This window comes from Ochlerotatus camptorhynchus, unplaced genomic scaffold (assembly GCF_037179485.1).
Source record: "Ochlerotatus camptorhynchus isolate MF236.1 unplaced genomic scaffold, CSIRO-AGI_Acam_v1.1 ptg000141l, whole genome shotgun sequence".
Classification (NCBI taxonomy): Eukaryota; Metazoa; Arthropoda; class Insecta; order Diptera; family Culicidae; genus Ochlerotatus; species Ochlerotatus camptorhynchus.
The window spans coordinates 3,351,044-3,364,809 of NW_027040631.1; the positions used below are offsets into that span (position 1 = coordinate 3,351,044).

Consider the following 13,766-nt stretch of genomic DNA (forward strand, 5'->3'; position numbering starts at 1 on the left):
ATTCAGATGCTCTTGAAAAGTAACCTCGAAGCGACAATGTTGCTTGGAATGTTTGTCGGAAATCTTATGTCGTTAAAAGGGTAGATTCATGCCAATTGCCAATTGAAGCTAATTTTGAGACGTTTCTAAGTTAGTTTTAACATGGTCAAACAATGTTGCTATTGAAATCGCAAACAGGAACTCAAATGGAGTTCTCACTGTCATGCTTTTGTATTTATTATCTCGACTCATGAATGACCATAATATCTAGAAAATTTATTCTAATTGATTTTCGGTTGATCTTTACGTCGATAAATTCACTTAGGCTGTGTCCCAATTGGCGCGTTAAATTTAACTCGACAGATGGAATGTTATCTAACAACTCTGATATCCGAACGTAGTTGTTTCTGACAGACTAGAAGTTAAATTTTTGAACATTGAAAATAACTTTCAAAATGTCACTTTAAACCACGATCTAAATTTAACTCGGCAATTGGGACACAACCTTAAAGTCGCGCAAGATCACTAATAAAATTAGACCACCCCAAACCGGCGTCTGGCATCACTGGCCAAACATTTCTCGTGGCGTCCTTCTCTCTCGGAGATTTTCACACGCTCTCAATCTCCCACTCGACAACTTCCATGGCCTTCTGCTTGGTTGCTCTGGTCAACCGTCAACGTCGCCACTGCCGCCGCCGCCGCCGTCTTCGCCATGAAGATCAGAACTCGAGCACGAGGAAAATGAGTCCAAGAGAGTGCCGCTGCCGAGAGAACGAGAATCCCGACAGGACCAACTGGCAGCAGCAGCAGTAGAAGCAGCACCGTGTTAATCCAGGAAGTGTCCCGCAAACATACATTTTAAACGCGTCCGCCGAGAAAGACAGGCCACTTCTTCAGCCATCCAAACCAGTCAGTTCGATCCTCGCTCGCTCGCTCGCCAGTGTTAATACCTACCCACTAGTTGTGCTGTGCTGTGCCTGTTGTGTGTGAGTGAAGTGAAAATCGTGAGTGAGAAGCGGTAGAAAGAAGGAGGAAAAGTCCCACATTTTCCCCGAGTCGAACAAGCAGCAGCAGTAGCACCAGGCGGCCCTAGCCATCCCGAGAATTGATTTTTCTTGTTCCTGTTCCAGAAAATCGGTTCCCGATTCGGTCGTTCCCTGTTCCCGACTGTTCGATCTGTAGAAAGAAAAGGGGGCTCGATGCTGTTGGGTTTTCCGAGTGTGTGAAGGGGATGGATCTGTGGAAAATCGCCTTTTCCTAGAAGGAGCGACGAGAGCGGGACGAGTTTTCCTTTTTTTCTTTTCGGTGTGCTGTGAGCAGTGTCAAGAATCGAAGCGCGTCAAGTGGTGCGGTCGAGCGCAAAGGCCTACTCTACTCTACTCTACTCTACCTTTCCCGATCGTAGTAGGCGAAAAACTAACAAAAGTTGTGTTGCGATATTTCGAAGAGTTGTATTTTCCTTTTGTTGCGAAAACCGAAGTGCGTGCTTTTTTCAGTGTTTGGGTGTGAAGTGTGAAAAGCGCGTGTGAGGAATCAGAAGAAATCGGCCGAAGGAAGGAAGTGAGGCAAGCGTATCGTTGCCAAAGTGGGGTGGGTTGGAAAAGTGGCGGGGCAATACAGGCAAAAGCAGCAGCAGGCAGTGCGGATCGATTGCCAAAGGATTAACGTACTACACACAGGAACGGCAGCAGCAGTGGGACGAGGTGGAGGAGGAGGAGACGGTTCCCGAGTTGGACGCAAAAACGGAGCACTTTTGCACCAGTCAGCAGCGGCAGGAACAGCAGGAGAATCACCAGGAGTGCTGTTATGCCTTGCTACGCTTGAACCAAAATATTTACCCGCACATCTCTGGTGGATTGCAGTGCTGCTTCGGACGAGGACATCGAACGGATCAACAACAGCAAGAGGGGCAGGTAGTAACAGGAACCGCACCGGACGAATTCCTCCAAGTGGGGTGGTCGTCCGGGTTTAGAGAAGACGAAGGAGCTACCGCAGTGGCTGCAGCCTCAACGGCACAAACGACAAGGTATGGGCAACAGTTTATCGCTTGTAGGACAGATAGAAAGCTCCCCCACCTTCCCTTGGCTTAAACCCATTTCCCTGTGCTATGAAACAAGAAGAACAACCGAAAGGGGGACAAGAACAAACAACTCTCGGAACTAGGGTCTACACCTAATGAAATCTGACATATTTTTCACGGGCTTATCTTCCTGTTTGCCATAGCCATTTGCCATCATCTAGCAAGCGAGCGAGCGTGGGAAGCAGCAGATACATAGTTCCACAGTGCCCGAATAATTCGAGAGCCACTCACACTCACACACACATACTCCTTTCATGGCAACTTAACGAGATAATTCAATGTTGCGCGTTTGTTTATGTGTGGCTTGGCTTGATTGACAGACAGACAATTACCTCATAGTTTCTCAACCACACATTAGTGTCACTTTCCACATCGTATTTCACCGTCATTCGACACTTGATCAATAACTTAGGACTCACTTATTGTTAATACACTGCTATCGCGAGAATAGTAGGCGCTGACTTAACGATGATTACTTTTTACTTTTTTCCAACTGCAACCTAGAATCGAGGCAGGCGTTGAATGTTCTGTTTTCCTCATTCAAACGAAAGCAGCTTCATGCGGGTGACAGTTTTTTGCACTTCAGCTGATGCTGTCCACACTGTTGTGCATTTGTGCAAACTTTTGACACTTTTCACTGGCACGGGACTGTCCATGCCCCGGGGGAACAATTCTCACGGTTCTGCTTTACTTTTCAATTTTTTTCCTCCCTCAATCCACTTTCTTTTTTTCATTTTCTTGACTGTCAAACTTCGGCACGGGAGGAGGCCAGAGATTAGGACGGCCAAAGCTTTTGAGCTAGTTTGCTGGCTCATCGCACACACCAGACCTTTGTTAGGTCTTAGCGCTAATCGGGTATGAAAGTCACATTTTCTAGCTGCTGCTGCTGCTGCTGCTGTGTGATTTAGAAGCAAACAAACCCGTGATAACTGAGAGAAAGAGAACCCAGAGGCTAGCGGAATGGAATGATGTGCTTTATCTCTACACGCTGCCCCGCTTTGGCTGGCGTTCATTCCGTGCGGATAGATGTTATTAATCTTAATATAAATGTTGAATGCATGCCGTCGCAGAAGGGCACGTTCCATGCTGCGGGAAAGAATTCGGCGCCGTGGATGTTATAATTATTTCATTTGGAAAGAGAATCCCTCAGCTTTAATGCTCGCATTTGGGTCAGTGTGTTGAGCAACTTTTCGAGCTGCCGAATCGGAAGATATGATCAAAGGGGCGGGTGGGTTGCTTCCAACGTCCTGTTGTGTTTTAATTTATGAAATGAACATTTCACAGGAACGATGCTTTTCATAATTGGAAAAGTTTGCTTTGTCGCTTTGATTCGGAAAGAATTAATCAACACAAATATCTGATGGAAATTGTTTGAGGAGGCTGTTTTTTTCTGAGGATGAACCATTCCGGCATCGGGTTTCGGTTGTTTCAATCAAAGCCAGTATTTTCACGGTCTTTAACTCGGCTTTGAGAAGAGTGAGGGTTTATTTTTATATGTACTGCTTTGAATAAGATAAGTTTATATAACATTGTTTTTCTCATTGCATTGAAGAGCTACTACTCTAGAAAAAATAGAGATATTGACACCGCACAGTGGGGCAACGAACCTCTTGCACCGTGGACAGATTGGCAATTTTGGACAAAGTTGTTCAGTTTACAAATAGCCAGCTTTTGGGGGCTTCTGATTAGTTCGCATTTCTGCCGCATAGGTGGTGCTCGAAACTATATTTTGAACGGAGCGTCCTTTTTGGGCAAAGTTTTGCATTTTATAGTTCAGAGAAATGTGGTCGAAGACATCGGCAGATATGCCACAATATGCCTTCAAATTTACACACTTGTAAAAGTCTCTAGATAGCGACGCCGGTGGTGTAGTGGTGTGCGTGATTACCTCTCACCCCAGCAGGCCTGGGTTCAATCCCAGTCGGCGCCGCCGGGATGTTCTGAGGCATAGCATCTCATTGATGGGTCGATAGGTAGGGGCCAGGTGTGGGAGCTGCCTTCCTGGCACGTTGGTAGCATTGGTGCTCAGCACGGAAAACAAGATCGACGGAAAACAAATAAAAACAAAAAAAGAAACAAGTCTCTAAATTTGTATTAACCTGTACGCAAGAAAGCGACACTTTGAAGTTCATTGTAGGGGAAATGGATGTAATGTCGGCCTAAATGCTCCTAATTTGGGCCCATACATAAATTCAGCAATCGACTAGATTTTCAAAAGCGACCAGAAATATCCATTAGTACCGTCCCAATGACACTTACATCTAGATAAAATTGATAAATAGCAGATTTTTAGCTATGGACCCAATCTTAGATCCATAGGCCAATATTAAAGCCATTTCCCCTATATAATTTTGTTCTGTTTTGTGGTTAGGGATTAGCACTTCAGTTTTTGGATGGATATAAATCTTTAAATGATTTAGCTACGTTCGAATTTTCGGTCTGTTTACGATCTGTTTTGTTTTGTAGGGCTTGGTGTTGAGTGTTTGTTGGTTGGGCCTCCTATAGCTCAGTCGGTAAAGGTGCAGCTTCAAAGCAAGACCATGCAGCAGGTGACTGGATTAGATTCAATTAGATTAGATCGGTGTAGGAATTTTTCGAGTTGGAACATTTCTCGACTTCCCTAGGCATAGAGTATGATTGTACTTGCTACCCAATTATACTAACGCAAAAATGGTACAGACATCAAAGGCTCTCAGGAAGTGCACCTAGAACATTAATCACACACATCTAGAGCACGCAATAAGCTAATATGCGATAAGTGATTCATTGGTTTGCGATTCATATCGTTTGACAGATCTGATCCAATCTGATCTAACATATGTAGCTTATCAAATGAATTAGTTATTACAAATCAGTGAGGGATGAAAAGTAAATTATTTCACTTCGACTAGGAATTATTTCAAAATTAAGTTTTAATCAAGTGTGAAGCTGTAGGTGAAACCACCGAACAGTGCACAGCAGACTGATGCAAAATTAGGGTATTTGGAACGAGGGTGACTCGCTTGGCATAGATCGCTCACAGCGGCTCACGACGAGCAACTGAATCCGATCAGTAGCGGTGCGGCTTCTTCCTCCTTCTTCGGTGAATCGAGGGCTCTTGAGGGTAGCTTTGATAGCTAGCTGTTTGCGGGAGGCGTTCGACCGGACCCCACCGTGGTGATTGAATAAACACCGTTCGGCAAGACCGGATGGACGACTTTGAAATCTGTGTTAGGGAAAGCGCTTTTCTCAGGCAATCGGTTATAATTTTAACTATCATAGTAACAGTTGCACATTCGTGCAGTTTTCAATAGTGACCTTCTAAATAGATAAAGTCTTAATTTTAACAAACTTTAACTCTCATGCCGCGACCGACTTTGGTTTTTGACGTTGTCTTGAAAATACATGGTATGTTAGATTTAAACTTATAGAAACTGACATCCGATTGATGACCTTGACAAATGTTCAGAAAATATTCTTTAACAAACTTAGTGTGGTCCTGAAAAGGACCGTTCTGTCGTGATGGTTGAGTAATGCTGTAAAGGGTTGAGTAAAGGGTGTTCAACACAGATGAAGCTGGCGAGCTGTATGTTTGTTTGGAACGAGGGTGACGCGCCTGATGGCCCACAGCGACTCACGAAGAGCTACTGAATCCGATCAGTAGCGGTGCGGCAGCTTCTTCCTACTTCTTCAGTGAATAGACGCTTGTGTGGTTTTTTTTCCTTTATTAGAGTGATTTTTAGCCTAAGGCTAGTTCATCTCTTGACGCTTGTGTGGGCTGCAGCTTGCTGCTTGCGGGAAACCTTTCGTTGTGTACTGGAGAACAATGTTCAATGCCACGCGCTGAAAGCACTGCTGCTGCTGCTGATGATGACGACCCACCGGGCACCATCACACACGGTGAATGAATAAGCACCATTCGGGGAGATCGGATGGAATTCCATTTTGAAATCTGCGTTAGGGAAACCACTTTTTGCAGACAATCGGTGTTAATTTTGATCAACATTGCAACAGTTGGACATTTGTGTAATTTTCAATAGTGACCTATTGAAAACTGATAAAGTGTTCATTTTAGCAAATTTGTAGAAAAATTTCCAATCGATTGGCTTGTTTAGAATAAAAATACATCCGCTATTGACAGCGTTATAAGTGGTCAAAACCTGACCAGTTTTCGTACGCGGTCGATTTTTGTTTTTTTGAAATTGCACGCCTAATATGTTGCCGAAAGACGTAATCCTACGTCAAATTAAAAAGTGCACTAAGTTGAAGTTTAATCAAGTTGATGTGTTGAGAGAAGCCGTTAGGCACGTCCATAAATTAGGTTCATAAGGACGCGACTTCAAAAATTTATCTCTTTTGTTTGACGAATTCCGATGTGGAAATTTCCTACAAAGCTTCCATAAACATTTCCCCAGAGACCAATTTACTAATTTTTATTGAGATATGAAGTATTTTTAATAGGACCAAACCCTCCTTGCGCCCCCCTCCCCCCAATCGATTTTTCAGCTATAACTTATTTGTTTGATTTTTCCACGGCCTACTGTGTTCGAACATGTTTTTTTTTACTCTTCTACTCAAAGACACAACTTTTTAGATAACGGCAGTTCCTTATCTCTTAAACCTGGTATTTTTCAACAAAATATGCAAAATAGGCAAACATTTTCAAAACCTAATACCGTAACAAGATTCTACATGTTTGTGGGGCTTTTGTAAGTACACAGTTCGAAAAAGTAGTGTAAATTTCTGTTCAATGTGATGCACATAGATGGAGCGTCACATATCATATAAGTTTACATTATATATCATGTAAAGTTCTGACACATTTCATGCAATGCAGCAAATATTGTATACAAAAGCTCATCTTTGTAAACAACATTGTTTACAAGTTGCTCGGTTGTGTGAAAAGAAATTTAAGCTTACGTGAATGAATGTTGTGATGTACTATTAAAATTCAGAATTTTTATCTGTGTACTACATGGGCGTAAATCAAATAAGAGTGATTTTTAGTGAAAATACAGTTGGAAATGGACTTTTCTAGAGCAACTGTTAAGCTTGCATTTTTAATGATATGCTTTGTTCGGGAATGATTTGTTTGCATAAAAGTACGCAACTGGAACTCCAGAACTAATAATTTGCAAAAATATCAATCAAGTAATCGCAAAAAAAATTAAAAACAACTTCTGCCTGTTCCTAATACAGTCAACATATCATCTTTCACTCGTTGGGCCAAATACATAGCCCACTTAGTGAAAGGCTTTCGTTAGTTGGGCTGAGCTGTTAAGCTGAAGATTAGTTTATTATCATCAAAATCGTTTAGCAACTATCCAAATTATGCATCCATGAGCCCCTCGAAAAGGAATCAGCTCTGTCAGAAATGACGTTTGATTTCGAGTTAGGTGGAGTACAGTAAAGCACTCTAGTAAAAGTATCAACGACTGTATCTAATCTAATCTAATCTAATCTAATCTAATCTAATCTAATCTAATCTAATACAAACGCAGCCAGTACGAGAAAGCATCCTGGAAAATGATTAGATTATATGAGGTCTAATCATTTTTCTTGTCTAATTGATGTTTACAGCATATCTGAGGTATGATATAAACATCAATACGGCCAGGCTGCGTTGTATTTGCCGCAAAGATGATTCTTGGAAATTAATGGGAACATTTCTTGAATCTACAGGGGTGGAAGGATGCGAGGACATACCGTACCAAACGCTCCAAAGTTACTATGTGTAGTTGTGTGTAATGTGTAAATATTTGTACAATTTTGAAGAATCATAAAATAATGCAATGGAAGGATCTTACCGAATTTTTCCTATGTTGGCAATGATTCTTTTGCGCTTAAAAGTTTCGTTGGATGCATCCGCTTTTTGTTTATAGTGGGGTTTGGGATGCAGTTCCTCGTCATTGCTCGTGGTTATGTTTAGTGATGTGATGCACAGATAAAAATTCTGAATTTTAATTGTGATGTAAACATTCCTTCACGTAGACTTGTATTTCATTTCACGCAACCAAGCAACTTGCAAACAATGTTGTATACAAATATGGGCTTTTGTATACAATATTTGCTACATTGCATGAAATGTGTCAAAACTTTACATGATATGTAATGTAAACGTATATGATATGTGACGCTCCATTTATGTGCATCATATTGAATAGAAATTTACACTACTTTTTCGAACTGTGTGGAGATCATTTCTTTCACTAGAAACTACTACTCCTGGCTGATCCGCCAGCCTTGCATCGAGCTGGAACCGCAAGCAAGCAAATCAATAGCCTCCTCGCTCGAATCCTTCGTTGTGAGTGACTCCGATAGATACGCGCCCATTTTGGCTTGCAGGCAGCAGCACTTTGCAGGAGAAAATTTGCACGTTCGATTTTAACCCTACTTCCACTGGATATCATCGTTACCTCCTGGACTTATTTTGTAACTTCCGGCTTCCGGATCGTTATGCACTTGTAACTTAACCGAAACGGACACGATTCAACAGCGTACATTAGAAAATTCAGCGGAGATCTGCTTTTTCGCAACGGTTCACGGCGGCGGCGAAGGAAGAAAAAACCCGGTTTGTTCACTCGCGGTAATCTTAAAAACTCTTTCGATCCTATTTTTTTTAAATAACCAAACACAGCACTAATTAACACACGCGAAATTATTGAAAAAGTGTTCTGGTGTCCAAAATACACCAGCTAAAGGACTTATTGCATTAAATTTTCAATAAACATCCCGGAAAATAAAGCAGCAGCAAATTCCAAACACGTCAGTTTCAATGCACGGCCTACCTCGATCAGCCTAGTAAAAGTATGAACGACTGTAACCACAAAACTGAAAAAAATCACTCTAAGATACAACGTCATTTATTAGGCCTATTCTGCGCGGCGTGTGAGGTGAAATTATGGTGAAGTGTCAATTATCACCTCGGGTGAGGTGACTCTCTATTTGATTTGCACGGAGACTCACTTCACCCGAGGTGATAATGTCACTTCACCATCATTTCACCTCACACGTCGCGCAGAATAGGCCTAATAAATGACGTAGCATCTTAGGGTGACTTTTTTCAGTTTTGTGTTTACAGTCATCCATACTTTTACTAGAGTGCTTTACTGTACTCCACCTTCACTGTCAACTCACCTTACACGCTGCGCAGAATAGGCCTAATTGCATCTTCCCCTAGTGGTACACTTATCACAAACAGATTGGTCTAATTTTAGTCGCAATCAAGTTTGCTGCAACTTTGTGCGTCAAATGTGTGCTACTTGAGTAGATCTCGAATGCATTTCTCAGGAGAAATCTTCTTCTAAAAATAATATACGGAAAATTCGTGAGGTTAAAATGTTTCTTTAAGTGAGGTCTCGAAAAAATTTCCAAGTAACGAATTCATAAAATATTGTCATTGCTCAAGATCTTCAAATTAACTTAAGGTGATACGGCACGTCATGCAACAATGGCTGTCCCTACAATCATTGAATAAACGTTTTTTGGTATGCATACGAAAGACATCTTCGTAACGGGACGAACGACTATACGGACCAGGAATATAGCCCAAGCAGCTGTCTCCGCCGTCAGCAGGTGGGCGCTTTCTGTTGGTTTTCAGCTCTCCGCACCAAAGAGTGTACGGTGCCATATCTGCCACTCGGGTCATCTGATTCGGGGACCACCGATCACCATCCAGGACCATCCAATTCCGCTTAAGAAAACAGTCCGCGTTCTGGGGGTAGTTCTGGATCGGACTCTAAGTTTCGACCAACACTTCAGAACGGTGAAAGAAAACTGCCGTAGCCGCATCAACATCGTCAGGACAATCTCCCGTCCGCACCGCTCCAGTAACCGCGAGATCCGCCTTCGTGTCGCCCGGGCTGTTATCGACAGTCGACTTTTCTACGGCCTCGAAATTACCTGCTTAGCCACCGAGAAGCTGAACCGCATCCTCGCTCCGGTATACAATACCTACGTACGCATCGTATCCGGCCTCCTACCTTCCACGCCCGCAGACGCCGCTTGTGCAGAAACCGGAATCCTCCCTTTCCGCTATCGATCTGCTGCAGCCTCTGCCACCAAAGCCGCTGCCCTCGCTGCTAAGACATCCGGGAACGATAGGGTCTTTCTCCTCAACGAGGGGAACAGAGCCCTCCGCACTGCAGCCAACGTAGACCTCCCCCCGGTGGCCAGGGTCCACTGGCATGGAGAGAAAAGTTGGCGATCAAACGTTATAAAAATAGATAAGCGGATTAAGAGAGGATTCCAAGCCGGAGATAACTCTGTAGCGTTGAGGCGCTCCGTTGCAGAACTTCTTAGGTCGGTTTATCCGGGGCACGTTCATCGCTTTACGGACGGATCGCGATCACGGGCCGGAGTGGGACTCGGAGTGGCAGGACCAAACACCGCAACAAGTCAAAGTCTTCCGGAGGAGTGTTCCGTTTTTTCCGCAGAAGCCGCTGCTGTTCTTGACGCAGCCATCACTCCTGCAGATCAACCGATCCTTGTGCTAACGGACTCACACAGCGTCATCCAGGCGCTGGAAGCCGAAGCCCCGAGCCACCCCTGGATACAAGCCATTACACGTTTTGCCCCACCCTCAACCGTTTTTACGTGGATTCCCGGGCACTGCGGTGTTCCTGGAAACGAGGCAGCGGACAGGCTGGCGGGATCTGGTCCATCCGGACCCCGCTTCACCAGGAACGTACCACTCCTAGACGTCAGGCGTTGGATTGCGATTATCATCATGGAAGCCTGGCAGGAGGAATGGTTTCAGTCACGCACCACCCTCCTGAGAAAAATCAAAGAAACCGTACGACCTTGGCAAGACAGCCACAAGTACAAAGACCAGCGGATTATCTCAAGACTCCGGACCGGCCATGCGAGGATTTCCCACAATTTTGGTGGGACACCCTTCCACAAGGTTTGTCCAATCTGCAGCATCCCTGCCTCGGTGGAACACGTGCTGTGTGTCTGCCCAGAGTTTCAGAGGCTACGCGAACAACATCGACTCCCAGAGAGCATCAGGGAGCTACTTGGCAACGACCCCTCGACGTTGACTGCGCTGATTGCATTCTTGAAGGACGCTCACCTATACAACCAAATCTAGCCCTCTCGTCGTGGGCTGCGCTGTCCGTGTTCTTTCACCTTCCTATTTTCCTGCCGTCGGGGTATCTCTGCCGGACTGGGGCACTGTCTCTTACGGTGGAGCTCTACCTTGTTCGCGCATCCATTCCTCACCACAGTCCCGTTGTAACTCCCACTTTACATTAAGTTTTTTAAAATGTTGTCTGTCCCTTTTGGTGGGTAATCAGAGCCAGTTGTACGTTATGTAATGATAGACTGAAACGCTTTCTTTCGAGGCAGGCCCTAAGCCTGACCCTCGATTATCAAATGTGATGAACTAGCCTACGGCTAAAAATCACAAAAATAAAGAAAAAAAAAAAAAAAAAAAAAGACATCTTCCTACAAAACAGTAAATTACTAATTACATACCTTAAAAAATGTGCCAGAATTGTATGAATAAGATCTGGATACATATTTCAATACTTTTGCACCAAAATATTACCAATTCATTCACGCATTGGTAATATTTGCATTAAAAAGTACGATCAGCCAATTTTGTTCTGCTCAGGGCCTGAAATTTCAATAACTGTTTTCACTAGCTTTCACTTATCAGAACCACACTAAAAACAATTACGACACGTGCTTCTACAAGCACTTGAATTAACTCACTTTCAAAGACGGCATTTACTTAAATAATATCATTTGCATCGTTAAAAACGCGAGCCGCGAATCATTTTGCAAGCTGAAACTGTTTTGTTTACCTTTCTTCTACACACCGCATTACGAAGGTGTGTGTACGAATCATCTACAATCGTATTAATTGAAACAAAGTGTGTAAAAACAATGCTTTTAATGCTTTTTAAGGAGCTTAAACTGTGTTCAATTTAGAAAGCATAACTAATAAATGTTTAAAACAATTTTTTTATTTTGTTTCTCAAGACAAAAAATGAAAGTAATTGAACCTAGAAATCTTCTTTAGAAAACATATGTGTCGTTCATGTTGCACTGCTCTAAGCCATCAGCTGATATGCAAATTCGGCAAAAGGATGATTCGAAAACAAAAACATACACGATAAGAAAAAATATCCAATATACTTGTTAGCTTAGCTTAGCTTAGCTTAGTCTGACTGCACGTATCGATAGTTGCACTCCGTGATTGATCTGAACCAGTGAAATTGTACAACGAATCAACTGAATGGGGCTTGGGAGTAACCTGCCATTCTCAGTGTACATGTTCCAGTGACTCCTACCTTTAAAGATCAATAACGTCACCGGCCACGTCCTCAATCCGGCAATCAGGTGGGAGAGGGAAGGAATGTTAGTGTGTGACTTTTGTTGTTTTGGGACCGTGTTTACCTCTGCATCCCACAAAAGTCACAGGAAGGAGGTTTTGTTAGTGGGTTAGGTTCGTTGGATCAGGATTAACCTTGATAAGTGATGCGATCTTTTGTTTTGTGTAGTTATTTATAAGTGTTTTCGGCTGTCGGCTGTCTAGAGATGTAGATCATTATTAGATGTGTGTATACCGATTTAAACCAACAATAAGGATACTGTTGGGGCCACTCACAAAGTGTGATGATGGTTTATTTTATTTTATCAATGACCAAAATAATTAATTATAAGCGGTTTGAACCGATTTAAACCAACAGCAAGGATGCTGTTGGGGCCACTCACAAAGTGTGATGGTGGTTTACTTGATTGAATATAAAATAATTATTAGAACCGATTTGACCCGATTTAGACCAACAGCAAGGATACTGTTGGGGCCACTCACAAAGTGTGATGGTGGTTTATTTAGTTCGGAAGAAAATGAATATGTATACTTCTTTTTTTTATATATAATAGAACGAATTTGTACTGATTCAAACCAAAAGCAAGGGTTCTATTGGGGCAACTCACGAAGTGCGATGGTGGTTTATACTATAAGGGCATAAAACAAAATCAAGAGCCATTTCGGTTTCCATAGCTTCCATAGCGATTTACCGTATTGATTCAAATTCCGAACAGTGCGTTAAAATCATCCTTTGAAAAACACCTTTTTTACCTAAAATATTGCTGATCCGCTCAGAATGTATTTAAACTCACGACTTATCGTAATATGGACATCCTAAAAGAAAATTTTTCAAAATCCGTCCCATACAAAAACACAAGTGCTCAGAATTTGAGCGTGTTCGTAATATGAATCAGAACGGTACAAACTGTAAAAATACCATTATACAATACATACTGGTATCACGTATGCCCCATTCACATTCACCATGCATTTTGGGTTCATTCACACTCTTAGTCATAGAATAAAATTCATTCAACGTTCATTCATAATTTTTTTGTTCTGTCTCCACACACACTAATACAGCTTTGTGTTTATTCCTCCTCCAAACCCCCCCACTCCCACGCCTCATTTATCATTGAGAAAAAAGGCAGCAAGATCTACAAGATATTCCCTGCAATCATCACGTGGTAAAACTACTTACTCCCTCGTTAAAATTTAAGTCGAAATTATATTAAAAAAAAGTGTTTCATTAAGAACAGTGCCCATAATACTCCCAAAACGATCTCTGAGGTATGAAATCCTTAAATATATTATAGATTATGTTAATATAGGTATATTCGCAACGAACCATGTATTTTTAGGTTACAACCATGGATTTTTTGACTGACAATAAGGGCGATTTTTAAA

At 42.5% G+C, this 13,766-nt stretch overlaps 1 protein-coding gene across 1 annotated transcript in view; it reads left to right on the plus strand.

The window, feature by feature from the left end:
• The first annotated feature begins 830 nt into the window (after window positions 1–830).
• unc-13 overlaps window positions 831–13,766 on the plus strand; it is a 91,575-nt gene continuing 78,639 nt past the window's right edge. Inside the window, exon 1 of the mRNA XM_065221252.1 lies at window positions 831–2,005. The gene's annotated coding sequence lies outside the window, so the exon portion shown is untranslated. The remainder of the gene's footprint in view (window positions 2,006–13,766) is intronic.